Source organism: Microcebus murinus, chromosome X (assembly GCF_040939455.1).
Source record: "Microcebus murinus isolate Inina chromosome X, M.murinus_Inina_mat1.0, whole genome shotgun sequence".
In the NCBI taxonomy this organism is placed as follows: Eukaryota; Metazoa; Chordata; class Mammalia; order Primates; family Cheirogaleidae; genus Microcebus; species Microcebus murinus.
The window spans coordinates 46,944,700-46,964,338 of NC_134136.1; the positions used below are offsets into that span (position 1 = coordinate 46,944,700).

Below are 19,639 nucleotides of genomic sequence, written 5' to 3' on the forward strand. Positions count from 1 at the left end.
GGTGAGGCAGGGGCTTGGGGTGGGGCGGGAGAGGTGTGGGAGGCGGCCTGGCTGGGTAGGAACACACACTGAACACAGATTGAAGGGATTCAAATTCCAACTCCGCCACATGCTGGCGCTGTGACTTCAGGCAGCTGTCTGAACCTCATGTGTACAATGGTGATCCTAACACTCACTTCCCAGGGCTGATAGGAAGATGAAATGAGGTGATGGCGGGTAGGGGACTGTGCTTCTCATGGAATGGGAGCTGAGAACACAGCTCCACAGCAGCTGAAATCCAAAGTGGGAGAGAGAGCTCTGGATTCCTTTGATTCAAGATTTTGGGGGCAAGTGAAGCCAGACCTCTCCTACAAATCTGTAGAGCAGGGGTCCTCAAACTTTTTAAACAGGGGGCCAGTGCACTGTCCCTCAGACCGTTGGAGGGCCAGACTATAGTTTTCAAAGAACTATGAACAAATTCCTATGCACACTGCACATATCTTATTTTGAAGTTAAAAAACAAATGGGCAAAAACACCCGCATGTGGCCCGTGGGCCATAGTTTGAGGACGCCTGCTGTGGAGTAACAGATACTTGGCTATGACCTCCCATGGCAGGTGTGAGTGGGATTCTTAATTGCCCAGAGGATAGAGATGTCCAGGTGGTCAAAGAGAGATTACTCGCAGGCAAAATTATTTCAAGGAAAGGAGGTGCCTGAGATACTTCCCAGAGGGTGAGCAAGTCCCCTTCCGATCCAGCATGAGTTTAAATTTGTGTGAGCCAACACTTTACCTCCTCTCCCAGCCAAGCCTGTCTCCACTTTTGAAAGCACGGTGCCCTGCACAAAGATGCGTTGTCCAAGACTCATCGCCACCATTCCAGACCAAGCCTCCATCAATGAAGACGTGTGTCCGTGTTCTCAGGGAGACACACATGCAGGACTTTACCTGCCCTGCGTCCCTGCATTTACCTAGGCTACATTGAGCTGGAGAGACCTCCAGGCAAAAGGAAAGGCAGGCACCTCACTTTGCCCTCCTAGGAGAACTGGGGAGGTGACTGTGTATCAGGGATACTGTGCTCACTAGAGAGAAATTGGAGATGCCTGCAGGTCTCTCCTCTGTTAGCTTGGTTCCTGAATTCAGGACAATTGGCCTGGGAGGCCTCTAGGAAGTGGTGGGCTACACAGGGTGAGGGAAAAAGGATTAAGGTAAAGTTGGCACCTCTCTCTTCAGGTCTTTGCACCCTAGGTCTTGATTTACATTCCTTCTACCCTACTCTTCTGTCAATTTTATTCTCTCTTATTCATTCCCTCTCCACCCTTTCCACCGTTCTGCCCACCTTTATCTTCCTCCCTTATTTTTCACTTCTTTCCCCTTCTAACCCATCTTCTTTCCTCCTTTCTGCCAATGTTCTGCACGGCTGATGGCTGTAAATGCTGAAATTCTGTCTAAAGTCAGACATTCCATTTTGAGCAGGTAAACCTAGTATGATGGTTAATTTTATGTATCAATTTGACTGGGCCACAGGATTCCCAGGAATTTGGTCACACATTACTCTGGGTGTGTCTGGGAAGGTGATTTTGGATGAGATTAACATTTCAGTTGGTCAACCATGTAAAGCAGATTGCCCTGTGCACTGTGGGTAGGCCTCATCCAATCAGTTGAAGGGCTGAATAGGAACAAGAGGGCTTACCCTCCCACAAGTAAGAAGAGACTCCTCCTGCCTGGCTGCCTGGGAGCTGGGACACTGGCTTTCTCTGGCATTGGGACTACAACTTCACCATCAGTTCTCCTGGGTCTGTCGCTTGGCAAGTTTTCTTATATTTCAAATGGGAATAATAATAGAAACTGCCTTAAAGGGTTGTTGTTTAATATTCCAATAACTATATAGTGTGCTGGGGCATTACTATTACCCAAGACTTATCCCAGCCTCCGTAATCATGTGAACCAATTCCCTTATAGTGAATCTCTTCATATCTTTGTATCTATCAACTGTCTATTTTCTAGCCATCTAAATATAGATGGAAATATATATATAAATACATAGATAATGATATCTACATCCAGTTTGTTCTGTTTCTTTGAACAACCCTGACTAATACACCCAGTTGACCAGCACATATTCTTTATTTTTTCTTTTTAATTTTATTTTTTTTATTTCAGAGAATTACAGGGGTACAAATGCTTTGGTTACATAAATTGCCTTTGCACCACCCGACAAGCATGCCCAGCGCGCACCATCCTCATTACGTGTCGATTTACCCATCCTCTCCCCCCTCCTACCTGCCCAATAAATACCCTGTGAATGTTATTTCCCATATGTGCACGTTAGTGTTGACCAATTAGTACTAAATTAATTTTGAGTACATATGGCATTTGTTTTTCTATTCTTGTGATACTTCACTTAGAAGAACGAGTTGCATCTCCATCCAGGATAATACAATGGGTAGTTTGTCATTTTTTTATGGCTGAGTAGTACTCTATGATATACATATACCACATTTTATTAATCCACTCATGTGTTGATGGGCACTTGAGTTGTTTCCACATCTTTGCCATTGTGAATTGTGCTGTTATAAACTATCAAGTGCGGATGTCTTTTTTTCCTTTGGATAGATACCCATATCTTTTGACTACCTGTATATTATGTAATGTGATACATACATACACACACACACACACACACACACACACACACCCAGAGTGCACTCCAAAGTCAAGCAGAATTGATTATTTTGTTGATACATCTGCTCAGTGAGTGCATCCTGTGACCCATCGTCTTCCTTTCAGGGTTCCAAATGCGAGGCTGAGAAGGGAAATGCTCTCCTGTCCAGCTTATACTTGGGGAGCCTCATACAGAACTGGATAAAGGCAGGAAACTGGTTTCCCTTCAGGATTGTTTACACGGTTACACTCATCCCTGCCCACAGCCAATCCCAGGCAAGGGAAGGGCTTTTTCCACGTACTAGACCTGTTGCCAAGGTTTCCTCTGCTTTGGGCGGTCGCGCGGGGGCGGGTTCTTGGAGCCCGCGCAAAGGAGACCTTCCCAGCTCGCGAGAGCACGCCCTATCTTCGCGACCAGAGTGAGTCTGGTGTCCGGCTTAGTGGCCACGGAGTCAGTGGCTGACTGGGTGTATTAGAGTTCTCCAAAGAAAAAGAACTAATAGGATGTAGATTGATGTCTCTCTCTCTCTCTCTCTCTCTCTCTCTCTCTCTCTCTCTCTCTCTCTCTCTCAGACGATAGTGCTATAGTTTGGATGTTTGTGCCCCCAAACCTCATAATGAAATTTGATCCCCAGGGTTGGAGATGGAGCATAAACAGGGGTGCTTGGGTCAATGGGGACAGATCCCTCATAAATGGCTTGGTGCCATCCTCATAGTAATGAGTGAGTTCTCTCTTTATTAGACCCTATTAGAATTAGTTGTAAAAAAGAGACTAACACCTCCCATCTCTCTTCTTTCCTCTCTTGCCATGTGATCTCTGCACACACCAGCATCCCTGCACCTTCTGCCATGAAGCAGCCCAAGGATTTCACCAGATGCCCAATCTTCCAGCCAGCAGAATCGTGAGCCAAATAAATCTTTTTTCTTTACTAATTATCCAGTCTCAAGTATACAAACGGACTAAGACAGACAGATAGATACAAAGGGATTTATTATAGGGGAATTGGCTCATGTGATTATGGAGCCTTGCAGGTCCCAAGACCTACACTTGGCAAGCTGGAGTCCCAGTGAAGCTGATGGTGAAGTTCCAGTCTGAATGCTGGGCTTTCCTGCTGGGGAGCACATCTGTATTTGGATGTAGTCAAAGCCCTTTGCCTGCTAAAGCCAAGATTCTTGAATCAGACTGGACTAGGACAAAGAACAAGCAGGGTTGGGAGAAATCTAAAAGGATTTCAACTTCCCAATTCTTGAGAAAGAAGACAATAAAGCCCATTTCCCCCTCACATTCTCAACTATGAGGATACTTCACCTTTGCAAATTATTAGGGCCCAGGGATTTAAACTTCAACCTTTCTTTTTCTTTTTTTTTTTTTTTTTGAGACAGAGTCTCACTTTGTTGCCCAGGCTAGAGTGAGTGCCGTGGTGTCAGCCTGGCTCACAGCAACCTCAAACTCCTGGGTTCAAGCAATCCTGCTGCCTCATCCTCCCAAGTAGCTGGGACTACAGGCATGCGCCACTATGCCCGGCTAATTTTTTATATATATATATTAGTTGGCCAATTAATTTTCTTTCTATTTATAGTAGAGACGGGGTCTCACTCTTGCTCAGGCTGGTTTCGAACTCCTGACCATGAGCAATCCGCTTGCCTCGGCCTCCCAGAGTGCTAGGATTACAGGCGTGAGCCACCGCGCCCGGCCTAAACTTCAACCTTTCAGTGCTAAGGTTATCTCATTTTAACCCAAATGATAGAAAGAGCAAGAGTGACTATATATATCAATATATGGAATGCTCATCTTCTCCTTAGCTTCAGACTCTGTATCCAACAGTATATAAGACATAGTAGATATCTGGAAGGTCCACTGGCACTCCAAGTTCACAACACCCACGACCAAATATATCCTCTTTCTCCAAAGCTTGGTCCTTCCTATATTCCTCTCATTAAGTGGTGGCATCTTTTGACTCAAGCCAGAATAGCAGGAACTGTCCTTCACACTTCCCTCTCCCTCAGGCCCCAAATTGAGTCCATCATCATTTCCTAGTGCTTCCACCTCAATAATAACCCTAAAGTCAACTTCTTCCCTCCACCTGTATCACTTGTCCTGAGCCATCATTCTCTCTTACATAGCCTACTGCCTGCCTCTTCTCATGCCACCTTCCTTAATCTTTTCCCCACAAAGTAGCCAACATGATTTTCAGAAAACACAGATAAGATGTTACTCCGCTGCTCAAAACACTCCAATAAGAGACATATTTTGTTTGTGTATGGGAAGGTTAAAATAAGAAAGTGTTGATCTTCCCCAAATTGATCTATACGTTTAACACAATCCCTATTAAAATCTCAGAAGGATGCTTTGTAGATATAAACACACTGATACTAAAGTATTTTTGTGAAAAGACAAAAGGAATTAGAATGGGCAGAACAGTTTTTTAAAAGTAGAATAAAGTAGGAGGAATCACTCTAACACTTTTAAGATTTATACACTAGAGTAATCAGAACAATGCAGAGAGGAGACACATACATCAATGGACTGTAATAGAGAGTCCAGAATTAAATTTACACAAGTATGACCACTGATTTCGACAAAGGTGCAAAAACAATTCAATGGAGAAGAAGTAGTCTTTTGACGAAATTGTGCTGGAACAATTGGATGTTCATAGGCCAAAAAAAAAAAAAAAAGGATTCACAACCTAAACTGATGTTCACAAATTGTTCTATACATCTGTACACACATGTTCCCAGCAGCTTTATTCATAATAGCCAAAAACTTGGGTGGGGGAGAAAAACCAGATGCCCTTCAATACCTGAATAGTTAAAGAAACAGTGGTGCAACCATACCATAAGGACTACTCACCATTAAAAAGGAATAAACATTGATACAGCAATTATTTGGATGGATCTCAATGGCCTTCTGCTGAGTGAAAAAAAAATCCAGTCTCAAGTGGTTATAGTTTGTATGGTTCCATTCAAGTAACATTCTTGAGGTGACATAATTATGGATATGGAAAAAGACCAGTGATTGCAATGGATTGGGGGTGTGACAATGAAGCAATAATTTCAGGGAGTTTCTTAGTGATGAAGGTGCAGTTCTGTATACCAGTTGTGGTAATGGTTACAAGAACATACACCTTTGATAAAATTTCATTGAGATTTTGACCAAAAAAACCAAAAAACCCTCTAAAATAAGTCCATATAAGTTTTGAATTTGAGTTAACATAGTAGTTCTCAACCTGGGAGGATTTCACTTCACAGGGTTTATTTGGCAATATCTGGAGACACTTTTGGTCTCCACAAATCAGGTGGGAGGTTGCTACTGGTATCTAATGGGTTGTGGGTGGAGTGCTGCCAGTCATCTTACAATGCACAGGACAACTGCAAGAAAAAAAAAAAAACAAACCAAGAATTATCTGGTTCTAAAATGTTAGTAGCACTGAGATTGAGAAACTCTGAGTTAATAGTATTGTGTCAGTGTTGATTTCCTGGTTTTGGTAATATGGTATGGTTAAATAAGGTGTTATCATGGGGAAAATGGAGTGAAAAGTACACAGGAACTCTGAACTATTTTACACTTTTTTTGTGTTAAATTATTTCAAGATAAAAAGTTATAACAACTTAATTAATAAATTCATCCCTCTGTAACTCCCCATTACACTGAAGATAAAACTCAAACCCCTATTCAAGACAAGCGGCCTGTAAAAACAAGTCATTGCTTTGGCTTTCAGGGCTGTGTCCCCATTTCCATCTCTCAGCAATGGCCAGATAAGATCACAGCCCAGTCCAGGGGTTAGAGGATGAGTCCTGACAAGGGAGTCCTGGCTCCATCACTGACCAGGGTGGGGCCCCAGGCATGTGCCCTCACCTCACTGTGCCTTCTTACTCATCTGAAGAAGGAGAAGAAGGCTATTGCCTTCCTTTCGGGTGGCTGGGAGGATTAGCTGAGATGATCCATGTGGAGGGCTCCAAACAGAGCTTGGCAACAGCAAAACACTCAATAGCTGCTATGGTTACAATCATCAAACCTGTGGCCGTGGGCCCCACTCAGGTCCCCAAGGGAAAAGGTACACTGTGGGGTGTACTGGGCGCAGTGCCAGGCATCCTGACCGTCTCAGTGATGATGGCCTGAGGCAGGCAGCTCAAGGCAGCGCTGAGGAACGGGCACAGCTGTTTAGCTCCGTGAGACAGTTAGTGAGCTCCCTGTCCTTCTGGATGTGAGTAATCAACATGAACATATCAATTTCATACAGGGCCAAGCCAGATTTTCTGTTTTATTTCTAATACCCAAAGCATCAAGCTTGAAAAAGGACACCTAACAAAGACAACATTTTGATGGAAATTCTTTTCTCCCCAAATATCCAGCTCACTGGAGCTACAAGCTCAATTAAATCACCTTTAATTAAAAAGATAATAAAAACGAGACAAATCCCCATGAGGCTGACATGTTTCCCTCAGTCATCATTTTGGAATGGAACCGTCTGGACTTTGTCCGCTAGGAAATATTTTTATGATGACAAACTTCACTTTTCTGTTAAGTAGAAGCTAAAGTCAAGAATATTTTAAGGGGAAATCAAAAAGCATCTTATGTTTATACAATTATCCGATCTGAGGAAAGCACACCAAGCCAAGCACATACATACCCCAAGGCTCATCCACCAGGTCTCCTAGGCCACTAGGGCACTTAGTGGGGCTGATGAGGAGCGTTTACTGGAGTCAGTGATGCCCCACCTAAGCCCTGAGGGAAGAGGAGATCCTCAGGCCAGTTCCTCACCATCTCCTTGAATAAAGGTACTACACCTACTTTATAGAGCGGGATAGCAAGACTCAGGACTCTCAGACTCTAGCCCACAATGCTTGTTCCTTCTACTCCAGGCACTGCCAATTTATTCATTCAACAACCATTTGTTGACAGCATATTATGTGCTCCTAATTATAAACAGAGATGGGAGAAGTGGGTAATGGTGTTGGGGAAATGAGCCCCCAACATGCCAATTCCCCAGGCATCTGTGCTACTGATTGTGCTGAGGGTCATAACACACCAGGTTCTGAATTCACCTGCAAGCAGCCACAGGTTTCCCTCCAAACCTTGTCCACCGCCATCAGGGGAGCTGTCCTTCCCATTTCACAGACCAGAGCAATTTGAAGCTGTGACAGGGCTGAGGAACACCTTGAGGTTTCAGTTAACAGAGAATGGCTCTGTCTGTCTTCCCCTGCGGGATTTGTATTGGGGCAGGGAGGGGACATCACGAAAGGAAGAAAGGACTCTGGAGGAACCAAAGTCCTGAAGGGTAAGAAGACATCAAGCCTAGGAATAACCCTGGCACTGCTTCCAGTCGGGTGAGAGACAGGTCCTCAGACATAGCCTGGAATCCCAGACAGCCAGGAGAGCTCGGATGGCAGGTGCGTAGGTGGGCAGGCTTCTATGTCATGATGGGCCCAGGTCGGCAGGAGCCTGCATGTCCAGGTCTATAGGACAGTCCTCCACGACTGAGCGAGTCACAGTCTGTCACTAGCCTTGGGAGGGTGGTAGAATTATCTCTATTTCACAAATAAGAAAATTAAGGCTTAATGAGACAGGCACCCAAATTCTATTCAGAAGGATGAAGAAGACTGTTCAGAAAGCTGCAGCCCTAGTCATGAATGGACAGCCTGTGGGGCACGGGCACATGTGGTGGCACAGGCTGTCTGTTATCCTTGGTTGGTCAAGCACCTTCCTCTCCTTAGGTGGCCTCAACTTCCCTCCCTGAAAATGGGTGGTGTTTCTGGGGACATTTGCAGGACCTTGCCATTCCAAGAGACTCTAGCAAAAGTGGTAAATGGCCTCAGACAAGCCTCAGGTGAGGATAGGGACAGCCCAGATCTGGGTTCAAATTGGCTACAGTTCTGCCTACATATCAACATCAGATCCCTCCTACTGCTTTTTAAGGTTGATTGACAGTAAATGGATATTTGTTCTGAGGTCTGAAGAGGTGTATAATTTCCTCACAGTCACCTCCAACACCCATATCTGAATAAAAAGGGAGGACCAGCTACCACAGAACTCAATATTTCAGAGGTGTAAACCAAGTTATTAGCTGTTAAATAAAGCATGTTGATTTTTTGTTGTTATAATGATTTTTTTCAGCTTTATTGAAGCATAATGAACAAAAATTATATATATATTCAAGATGCGCATACTAATGTTTTGACATACACATTGTAAAATGATTACCACAGTCAAGATAACATAACCATCACCTCACATAATTACCTTTTGTGTGTGTGTTGAAAATACTTAAGAACTGCTATCTTAGCAAATTTCAAGAATAAAATACATTATGGGGTGTCCTAAAAGTCTCCATACAAAGGAAAAATTTTGTAATGAATATTTTATAAATAAAGATGCATTTAGCTACAATTTCCCATTTTCCCTATGAATGGTGACTTTTGGGACACCCTGTATTATTAACTATAGTCACCATGCTGTACATTAGGTCTCCAGAACTTATTCATAATAACTGCACGATTGTACCCCTTTACCGACATTTCCCCATTTCCTCCAACCCCCTCCCCACCTCTGGTATCTACCCTTCTACTCCCTATTCCTATCAATTCAATGTTTTTAGATTACACATATAAGACAGACCACACAGTATGTTCCTTTCTGTGTCTGGCTTAGTTCACATAGCATAATGTCCCCCAGATTCAGCCAGGTTGTCACAAATGGCAGGATTTTCTTCTGTTTTAAGGCTGAATAATAATGTTCCATTGTCTGTGTACACCACATTTTATTTATTCATAAATCTGTTGACTGACACATACATTGCTTCCATTCCTTGGCTATTATGAATAATGCTGCGATGAACATGGGAATGTAGCTATCTTTTTCACATCACGATTTAAATTCTTTAGGGTATATACCCAGAAGTGATATTGCTGGATTATATAGTAGTTCTAGTGTGTATTTTTTTTTGAGGGATCTGAATACTGTTCTACATAACAGCTGTACAAATACATGCCCACAAACAACATATAAAGGTTCCCTTTTGACATAAGTGTATCATCGCCAACACTTACGACACTTTGATAATGGCCATCCTAACAGGGGAGAGGTGATATCTCACTATGGTTTTTACTTGCATTTTCCAGATGATTAATGAGTTGAGCACATTTTCATATACCTGGTGGTCATTTTTTATGTCTTCTTTGGAGAAATATCTATTAAGGTCTGTTGCCTATTTTTTTTTAATTGTGTTTTTGTGCTATTGAGTTGTGAGAGTTACTTATATATTTTGAATATCAACCACTCATCTGATGTATGATTTGCAAATACATTCTCCCATCTGTGGGTTGTCTTTTCATTTTCACTGATTGTGTCTTTTTCTATGAAGAAAGTTTAGTTTGACATGGTCTCACTTGTTTACTTTTGCTTTTGTTGCTTGTGTTTTTGGTGTCATACCTGAAAAAAACATCGGCAAGACCCATATCTTGGAAGCTTTTCCTGTGTTTTTTCTAGAAGTTTAATGGATTCAGGTCTTACATTTCAATATTTAATCTATTTTGAGTTACATTTGTGCATGGTATAAGAAGAGAATCCAGTTTCATTCTTTTGCACATAGATATCCAGTTTTCCCAACATCATTCATTAAGGAAACTTCCCTTTCCTAATTGTATATTCTTGGTGTCTTTGTCAAAGAGTAGTTGGCCATATAAGCATGGATTTGTTTCTGGGCTTTCTATTCTATTATATTGGTCTATGTTTCTGATTTTATGTCAGTGACATACTGTTTTGATTATATAGCTTTGTAATATAGTTTGACATCATGAAGTGATGCCTCTAGCTTTCATATTTGTTCTCAAGATAGCTTGGACTATTTAGGGTCTTTTATGAATCCATATGCATTTTAGGATTATTTTTTCTGTTGATGTGGAATTTTAATAGGGATTTGATTGAATGTATACACCATTTTGGGAGTTATGGACATTTTTACAATATTAATTCTTGCAATACAGGAACAGGAGTAATCTTTTCTGAACTAAAATAAATTCTTAAGACTCCCCCCCCCCCAAACCAATGTATGTCTTCCATGTGTTGATTTATGGCTTTACCGGTAATTCCTGTCTCCCTGAAATGTATAAAACCAAACCGTAACCCAACCACAGCGAGTCTACTTGTTCAAGGCTTCTTGGCCATGGCTCTGGGCCATGGTCCTCAAATTTGGCTCAGAATAAACCTCTTTAAATTATATTACAGAGTTTGGTTTCTCTCCCATTTACAGTTTCCATTTATTTGTATCTTTCTCAATTTCCATCAATATTTTATAATTTTCAATGTAACAATCTTTCACCTCCTTTGTTGAATTTATTCCTAAGTGTTTTATTTTTTTATGCTGTTGTAAATGGGATTGTTTTCTTAATTTCCTATTTGAGTGGCTCTTTGTTATTGTAGAGAAATGCTGTCAGGTTATAGTGTGAAAATGTTGGTTCTTGATGTGCTCATGGCTGAAGAATGACCAGAAGCACCAAAGTAAGGCGAGCATGAAAATGAGGTTTATTGAGGAGAGAAAGGTAGGATTATAGGGAAAGAACAAGATACAGGTTTACAGAGCATAATACATACGCTGCATATGACGACCGGAACTAGTGTTGCAGCAAAAGGGAGAGCCAAAGGAAGGGCACAAAAAGAGACTTGGTTATGGTTTGCGTCTTGTTTTATAGTGCCCAGATTGGAACCTACCTAGTGGCTTAGATGTCACCATGGAACCACTTTGATTGGACAGTTGGGAGTTGCATTACTCTGTGTGCGGGTTGTTCTAGGTCAATTTCTGGACTGTATGGTACCTATCTATGCTGCTTGGCCCGTGGGCTAGAGAGTCTTTGGCATTCTTTTGCAGCTGGTACACTAAGTTGATTGGCAGATTCATAGAGTATTCCCTCCTCCTCAGGTATGGCAGTCCTCAGGAGATTAGGGTGAGGCAGGACCAAGATCAGGAACTTCTTCCCAGGTGGGGCAATTGTATCAAAGCAAGAGCACTCACTTTTGTCCTTAGCAGACCTGAAATCCCTTGCTATCTACCTAACAATGCAACTGATATTTGTATGTTAATCTTGTATCCTGCAGCCTCATTGAATTTTGTCTACTACTTTTAACAGTTTTTTGGTGGAGTGTCAAGAGTTTTCTATATATAAGATCATGTCATCTCCAAACAGAGACAATTGTACTTTTTCCTTTCTGATTTGGATGCCTTTTATTTCTTTTTCTTGCCTAATTTTTCTAGGTAGGACTTCCAGTACCATGTTGAATAGAGGTGGTGAGTGTGGATATCCTTCTCTTGTTTCTCACCCTGGAGGGAAAGCTTTCAACATTTCACCATTAAATATGCTGTTAGCTGTGGGCTTGTCATGTATGGCCTTTATTTTGTTGAGGTATTGTTCCAGCAGGTGTGAACAGCTCTTGGCCAAAGAAAAATCCGAGTGGCACACGGAGAGTTGGAGAGTCAGCTTTATTTTGCCGGCAGGCTCAGAGAGACATATCTGCCACCAAACTCTGAGTGCCCCTTTTTCGTTTTCTTTTAGTTTTATACCTTTTTGTGGGTTACAGTTAGCCAATGGCAAGTTTTCACAAAAGTCACTTCATTTACATAGTAGTCAGCCAATCAGAAGTATGTCCCAGGCCAGGCGAGGTGGCTCACGCCTGTAATCTTAGCTTTTTGGGAGGCCAAGGTGGGCGGATTGCTCAAGGTTAGGAGTTCAAAACCAGCCTGAGCAAGAGCCAGACCTGTCTCTACTATAAATAGAAAGGAATTAATTGGCCAACTAATATATATATATAAAATTAGCCGGGCATGGTGGCGCCTGTCTGTAGTTCCAGGTACTCAGGAGGCTGAGGCAGTAGGATTGCTTGAACCCAGGAGTTTGAGGTTGCTGTGAGCTAGGCTGACGCCATCCACACCCTCTAGCCTGGGCAACAAAGTGAGACTCTGTCTCAAAAAAAAAAAAAAGAAGTATGTCCCAAAAGTTACTTCATTTACATGGTAGTCAACCAATCAGTAGTATGACCCAAAATCACCTCATCAGCTGTGAGTATTAGTAGTTGATCAATTTAGGAGCAGGATAAGTGATACAGGCTGGTTTTGGTAGAATGCCCTGACAGTATGTTACTTCTATTATTATTGAGAGTTTTTATCATGTAAGGATGTTGAATTTTGTTAAATGCTTTTTATGCATCTATTCAAATGACTATATTATTCTTTTAACATGATATATATTAATAACATTTATTGATTTGTGTGTGTTGAACTATTTGCATCTCAGGGACAAATCCTACTTCATTATGGTATATGATCCTTTTAATATGCTGTTGAATCCAGTTTGCTAGTATTTTGTTGAGGGGTTTTGCATCTATGTTCATCTAGGATATTGGCCTGCAATTTTCTTTTCTTTTGGTACCCTTGTCTGGCTTTGGCATCAGATTGAGTGAGAGTAGTGAAGCAGGTGGCCTCAGGGGACACATTGAAGGGGGAGCTGACAGGATTGACTGAGGACTTGGATGTAGGGTGTGAGATGGACCTGAGGTTTTGGCTACATTATTGCAGGAATGCAATCACCCTTTCTGAAATGAGCGAGGTTGTTGGAGGCTCAGGTTTCAACGTCAGGGAGTTGGCGTTGCGCCTGTTCAGCATGACCTGGCTGTGCAGGTGGTGAGGTCATGGGGGCCATTGGCTATACAAGTCTGCAGTTGAGGACGGAGGTCCTGACTGGAGATCGGGACGTGGGACTTGTCCAGGACGGAGAGGCAAGAACCACGTGCCGCGTTTATGTAAAGCCCTGGGTCAGGATGAGACCAGCGGGAAACACTGGGGAGGAAAGGAGGTCTGAGGACACAGCCCTGGGGCACCCCACCATTTAGAAGTCAGGAGATGAGGAGGAGCCCACCAAGGAGACGGGGAACCTGTGAGCGAGGAGGAAAGCCAGGGGGTGTGGTGTCCTGGAGGAGCAGGGAGAGCCTAACTTTATCCATTATGCAGATGAGACAAGGCAGAGGAGGATGCAGACAATCGATCATTGGGTCAACTTAAAGCATGTAAGTCGTTGACCATTTTTTTTTTTTTTTTGAGACACAGTCTTGCTTTGTTGCCCAGGCTAGAGTGAGTGCCGTGGCATCAGCCTAGCTCATAGCAACCTCAAACTCTTGGGCTCAAGCAATCCTACTGCCTCAGCCTCCCGAGTACCTGGGGCTACAGGCATGCGCCACCATGCCCGGCTAATTTTTTACATATATATTAGTTGGCCAATTAATTTCTTTCTATTTATAGTAGAGACGGGGTCTCGCTCTTGCTCAGGCTGGTTTCAAACACCTGACCTTGAGCAATCCACCCGCCTTGGCCTCCCAGAGTGCTAGGATTACAGGCGAGAGCCACCGTACTCGACCAGTCGTTGACGATCTAAAGTAGAACTTTGGTGGAGTGGTGGGGCAAAAGCTTTGGTAGGAGTATGTAAAAGAGAGAGTTGGAGGAGGAAGACAGGAGGCAGCAAGTGCACATAACTCTTTTGAACAGTTTACAAAAAGGGAAGGAGAGACCTGACAGAGGAGTGAAAGGAAACCATTTTTCTTTTTCTTCAATTGAAGAATAAACAGCATATTTGTGTCCTAGTAGAGATGATTCAGTTGAGAGGGAAAAATTGATGATATAGGAGAGAGGGGATGTCTTCGTCCATTGGAGCTGCTATAACAAACTACCGGTGGTGGGGTGATTTACAAACCACAGAAATGTATTGCTAGTGGTTCTGGAGGTTGGGAAGTTCAAGATGAATGCACCAGCAGAGTGGGTGTGTGAAGAGGGCGTGGTCCTCATAGATGGTGCCTGCTCTGTGTCCTCACATGGTAGGAGGAGCCAAGGGGCTAGGGTGCTTCATTCGACCTCTTTTACAAGGTCACTAATCCCTTTGATGGGGGCTTTCCCCTCACGACTTCATCACTTCCAAAAAAACCCACCTCTGTTCAACATATGAGTTTTGGGGAGACATATTCACACCCCGGCAGGGGACAACTGCTGGAGCAAGGTCTTTGGGTAGGATCGAATGCAGAGATGGAGCATGGACAGTTCATTGCAGTAACAGGACTTTGTAGAACTTCAGTGTAGACTCTTCAACACCAAAGCCTGGAAAAGCCCTTAGCAGTGATGCACTCCGACCTTCTTTTGCATGCAGTAATTCCTCCATGTAGCCCCCCAGAATAGCCCACCCTCTGCTTGAACATCTCTATTGATGACCAACTTGCTACTTTCCAAAGCAGCCTCTGCATTGTAAGTCTCCTGTTATGGTCAGGTAGGTCTTAACAAAACAGTGCCAAATCATGGCACTGTTATGTGTGTGTGTATGATTGTGTACTGCGCATGAGTGTTTTGTATACTGTATAATGAAAAATGCATTTCTCAGTATTTGTCTCATTGAAAATATTTCACCGACACTGCACTAACTACCACAGGGGCAAAGGAGACTCAGGGCCTGTTCTCTGCCCCAGGCATGGAGAGTGTCCATTTCCTCTGGTAGACAATGAGGCCTCTAGAAGACACATGACACCTCCCTGCTCCCCAGGACTGTCTGTGAGGTGACTCTGGCTTGAATCTCCACTGGGATGAGTGTCCCCATTGAACCCCAAGGAGGTGGCTGATGCAATCAGGTACGAGGGCAACGGGCTGGCTCCGAGCTGAGGTATACAGTGGGCGAGAGCACATAATAGGGGGAACCCTTGGGCCCTTTCTTAGGCGGTGGCCATGGGGCTGACATTCAAAGGACGAATAGGTGTTAGGGGGCTACGACCTGTTGCACAAGTCAGGTGACGGGCCTGTAAGGTGGCTCATACCTGTAACCCTGCACTTTGGGAGGCCAAGGTGGGAAGATCCCTTGAGGCAGGTGTCTATGACCAAACTGGGAAATATAATGAGACCTCATCTCTACAGAAAAAAATTCTAAAAATTAATTATTTTCTTTTTTAAAAAAACAGGGGACAGTATGTGCAAAGGTCCTGGGGTAGGAGGGAGCAGGGCATGTATGAGAAAGGAAAATCATGCCAGTGGAAAGATGCCAGTCAGTCCTGAGAGCAAAGGGGAGCCGAGAATGACAAGGCTGGAGAAGGAACAGAGCCACAGCACACAGGGCCTCAGAGGCCAGGCCAGGAATTGTGACCTTTATTTGAACATGGAGGGAAAGCACTGAAGTATTTTCAGCAGGGAAACCAGTTCAGGGACCATGTGAAATGTCAGTGAGAAGGATGAGGACAACGGTGACCCTGCGGACGGAGGGAAGAGGACAGAGTGTGGAGACCTGAAGAAGATCCACAGGCACAGAGCGTGGTGGGGAGTTAAGTGGGGGGAGAGGGAAGAGGGTGGAGATCTGGGTGCCGGAAGGGCCAGGGGTCTGGCGGGAGCGATCACGGGCTGGTTCTGTGCATGTGGGGTGGAGAGGGCTCTGACACGCTCAGGCTGAGATGTCACAGAGGCAGCCGGGTACACGGGTCTGCAGTCAGAGGCACATTTGGCCTCTGGATGTGACTTTGGGGGTCAGTGGCACGTAGGTGACATGGAAGCTGGGAAGACGACAGAGAAGAGGGAGGAGGACAGAGAGGGGGAGACAGGAAGGCCCAGGACCAAGACTTGGGGCCCCTGTGCATTTAGTGTCCTGGGAGAGAATATTGAGGCTGCAAAGAAGACAGAGCCGCAGTCAGAGAGGTGGGAGGGACCCGAGGTGGGATCTGTCACAGAAGCCGAAGATGTCGTCAGTGTCAATATCGGATAATTCCAGATTTTCAGGAGAGCCCCGGAGAACATCCTGTGGGTTCAGTGACGTGGAAGCAACTAGTGACTTGCTGACTGGTGTTTCCGGGGAGGGGAGGAGGCAGAAGCCAGACTGCAGAGGGTGGAGGAGGGAGTGAGAGGGGAAGAAATGGAGGCAGTGACTAGAGGCCACCTAAGAAGTGCAGTTGGGATGGGGAAGAGGGACACACGGCAGTGGGTGGAGGGGGCTGTAGTGCGGTCGAGGTGGGGGTGTTGTTTGGATTTCCATGAGAGTCTTGAGCAGGCCTTGCTGGAAGAGGACGTGCCTGAAAATGTGGCAAAAGTGTTTTCTGTCTCTTTGAAACATCCCCCAATCCTTTTGGAGAACTAAGACCTTATCCCTGCCTAGGGCCAGACTGTGTGTGTCTGTGGGGGGGGGATGTCCTTTGTCCTTTGTGCTATAGGGCATGGATCCACAGGACTGTTACCTGACCAAGGCTCAGACCTGGCAGTGGAAGGTCCTAGAGGCCCAGCTGCGCCTCCCAGTTAGACAGGGCTCACGGGAGTGTCTCAGGTACAGATGGGACCCTCAGAGTCATCAGCTGCAGTGGAACAGCAGTTGCCTGAAGCTGACTGTGTCCCTTTAAAACCTTTGTATTTCTGCTTACTGTTAGGACAATGACATTTCAGATAACATTGTCCATCCTCCTGTTTTGTTTGCTAATTAATAAACTCCTCTTTCCTTCTCTTCAAAGGCCTGCCTCCATTCTTCTGATGTGGCCTGGAGGACAAGTGCGGAGCTCTCGGTGACACTAGCTTGGAAGCTGCGTAGGGTGGTGGGAAGAGCCTGGGCTCTGTCTCAGCTTGACCTCAGGTGAGACTCCACCTCTGCCGGGTGGCGTGGCCCTCAGAACTCAGGCTCCAGGGCTAGACTGCCTCAGCTCCCACCCCAGCTCCACATTCATACTCCACATTCTGACTGTGGCCTCGATTCCTTGTGCCTCAGTTTCCTTTTCTGTCAAACAGGCATAATGATGATACCCACTGCTTAGGAGCTTTGTGAGAGGCACATATGCCATGCAAATGCTCAGAGCAGTGAGTGCCTGGCTCAGGGCAAGTACCTGCTCAGTGTGAGCTGCTATTCTTGTGGCTGAATGTGTGGCTTTAGGCATGTCATTCAACCCCTCAGCTGTCATTCAACCTCTCATTTAACCTCTTATCCTTCCTCACTAGGTTGCTTTAGGGATTCAGAGTGCTGAGAACATAATCTGTGTTCCGTAACAGTTTCCTTGGTTCTTTCTATGGGAATAGTGATGTTTTCCAAAGAAACACTTAGCGTATGCCAGGCATTTTAGCTTTACCTTAGTTACCACACTTACTTATCACAACAACCATGTGAGGAAGTGATAGTGGGAAGCAAGTATCCCTAGCTTATGTGGAAATTGGGGGTCAGGTCCCTAGAAACTGGCCCAAGGAACATAGACTAACTGCCTGAGGTGGATTTAAGATATTACTTGTGTTTGAAATATTGCCATTGGAGTGGGTGATGGCCAGTTGTTTGTAAATCTGGTGGCTGGTCCTTTACTGTCACATGGCTTAAGACTGATTCTAGTATAATGAGATATCACCTAACTGCAGTGAGAATGGCTTTTACCCCAAAGTCCCACATCAGGAGAAGCTGGTGTGGATGTGGAGAGAAAGGAACAGTCATACTCTGCTGTGGCTCTGCAATCTAGTGCAGCCTGTATGCAAAGTAGCATGGACATACCTGAAAGAACTAAAAGTAGATCTCCCATTTGATCCAGCAATCCCACTACTGGGTATTTACAAAAAGGACAAGGAGGCAGTTTATGACAAAGACACTTGCACTGTAATGTTTATAGCAGCAGAATTCACAATGGGAAAGGTGTGTAAAGAAGACAAGTGGTGGTGAACAGGTGAGTGTGTGAATAAAGTGTGGTATGTGTGTAGCACGGAGTGGTAGCGAGCCATAAGGAAGAGGGTGGGTGAGCACGTGTGTGTGAGTGTAAAGCAGGGTGTGAAGTGCAGTGTGGGCATAGGGTGTAAAGAAGGAGCAGAGTAGTGAGGAGCGCGTGTTAAGTGCGTGTTGAGCATGGGTGTGTGTGTAGGGTGGTGCAAGTGCAGGGCAGTGCATGAGGGGTGAGGTGAGGGTGAGGAGGGTGTGGGCGTGTTGTGAGGTAAGGGGTGTAATGCAGAGAGTGTGTGTTTTGTGCGTGGTTGTGAGTGTGAGTTGTGGTGTGTGAAAGTATTTGGTATGAGGAAGAGTTTTGTAGGTGGGAGTAATGATGAAGTGCAAAGAGAAGAGTGATTGAAAAGAATTTTTTTTTGTATTGAAAAGAGGGGAAGGGGTAGGGGGATTTGCAAGCACTTAATCTTTGCAATTGCAGTTTCTCATTTTTTTTTGTGGAGACAGAGTGTCACTCGGCGTCCTGGGCAGAGTGCAGTGAGGGCGGGTCACCACAAGCTCCAGGTCCTGGGCTGTGAGCGATCCTTCTGCCTCAGCCTCCCAGGTAGCTGGGACTACAGGCGCTTGCCAGAGCGCCCGGCTGTTTTGTGTTTTGTGTATTTTTTTTGCCTTTTTTACTTTTTTTTTTAGATTTAGAGACGGGGTCTGGCTGTGCTCAGGCAGTGTTCAGGCGCTGGTGTCGAACCCCTGAAGCAGCAGCTATCCACCCATCTCGGCCTCCCAGAAAGCTAGGACGACAGGCGTGAGCCACCGCGCCCGGCCGGCGTGACGCGTGTTCCCAGTGCTGAAAGCTTCGGTGTGACGAGGAGCGCTCTGCTGCCCCCTTGCGACTCACCGGCTTCCTACATGCAGCTTCCACTTAGAAAATAAAAGTGCAGTTAGCTTGAGCAGCACATGTACTAAAATAGGAAGAATACAGAGAAGATTAGCATGGCCCCTGTGCAAGGAGGAGGCGCAAATCCGTGCAGCCTTTAAAAAAAATGAATATAAAAATAGATAAAAAAGAAGAAAATGTTGACTGTTCTGTTACAGTCATTTCCCTCCAGGAAAGTTATTGTCTAGGCAGAGACAAGGAAATATGTGATTCGGGTTGACTTTTGTTGCTGCTTTTTGTTTTTTGAGTTATTTTCAATATAGAGGAGAAAATATGGGTATATCTTCCAGCAACAAGGGTCTTCAGAAAGGTGGTGGCCATTGTGTCAGTTGATGAGCTATGAGTAAGGGTTTCCCACGCTGGCCGGATGGGGTTCTCACTCCTATAATGCT

General features: G+C 44.7%; 1 non-coding gene across 1 annotated transcript; it reads left to right on the forward strand.

Annotated features, from left to right (window-relative positions):
- The first annotated feature begins 19,245 nt into the window (after window positions 1-19,245).
- LOC142866066 (U6 spliceosomal RNA) lies at window positions 19,246-19,355 on the forward strand. Its single transcript, XR_012916135.1, has one exon. It is a non-coding gene; the product is annotated as a U6 spliceosomal RNA (small nuclear RNA).
- Window positions 19,356-19,639: the final 284 nt, after the last annotated feature.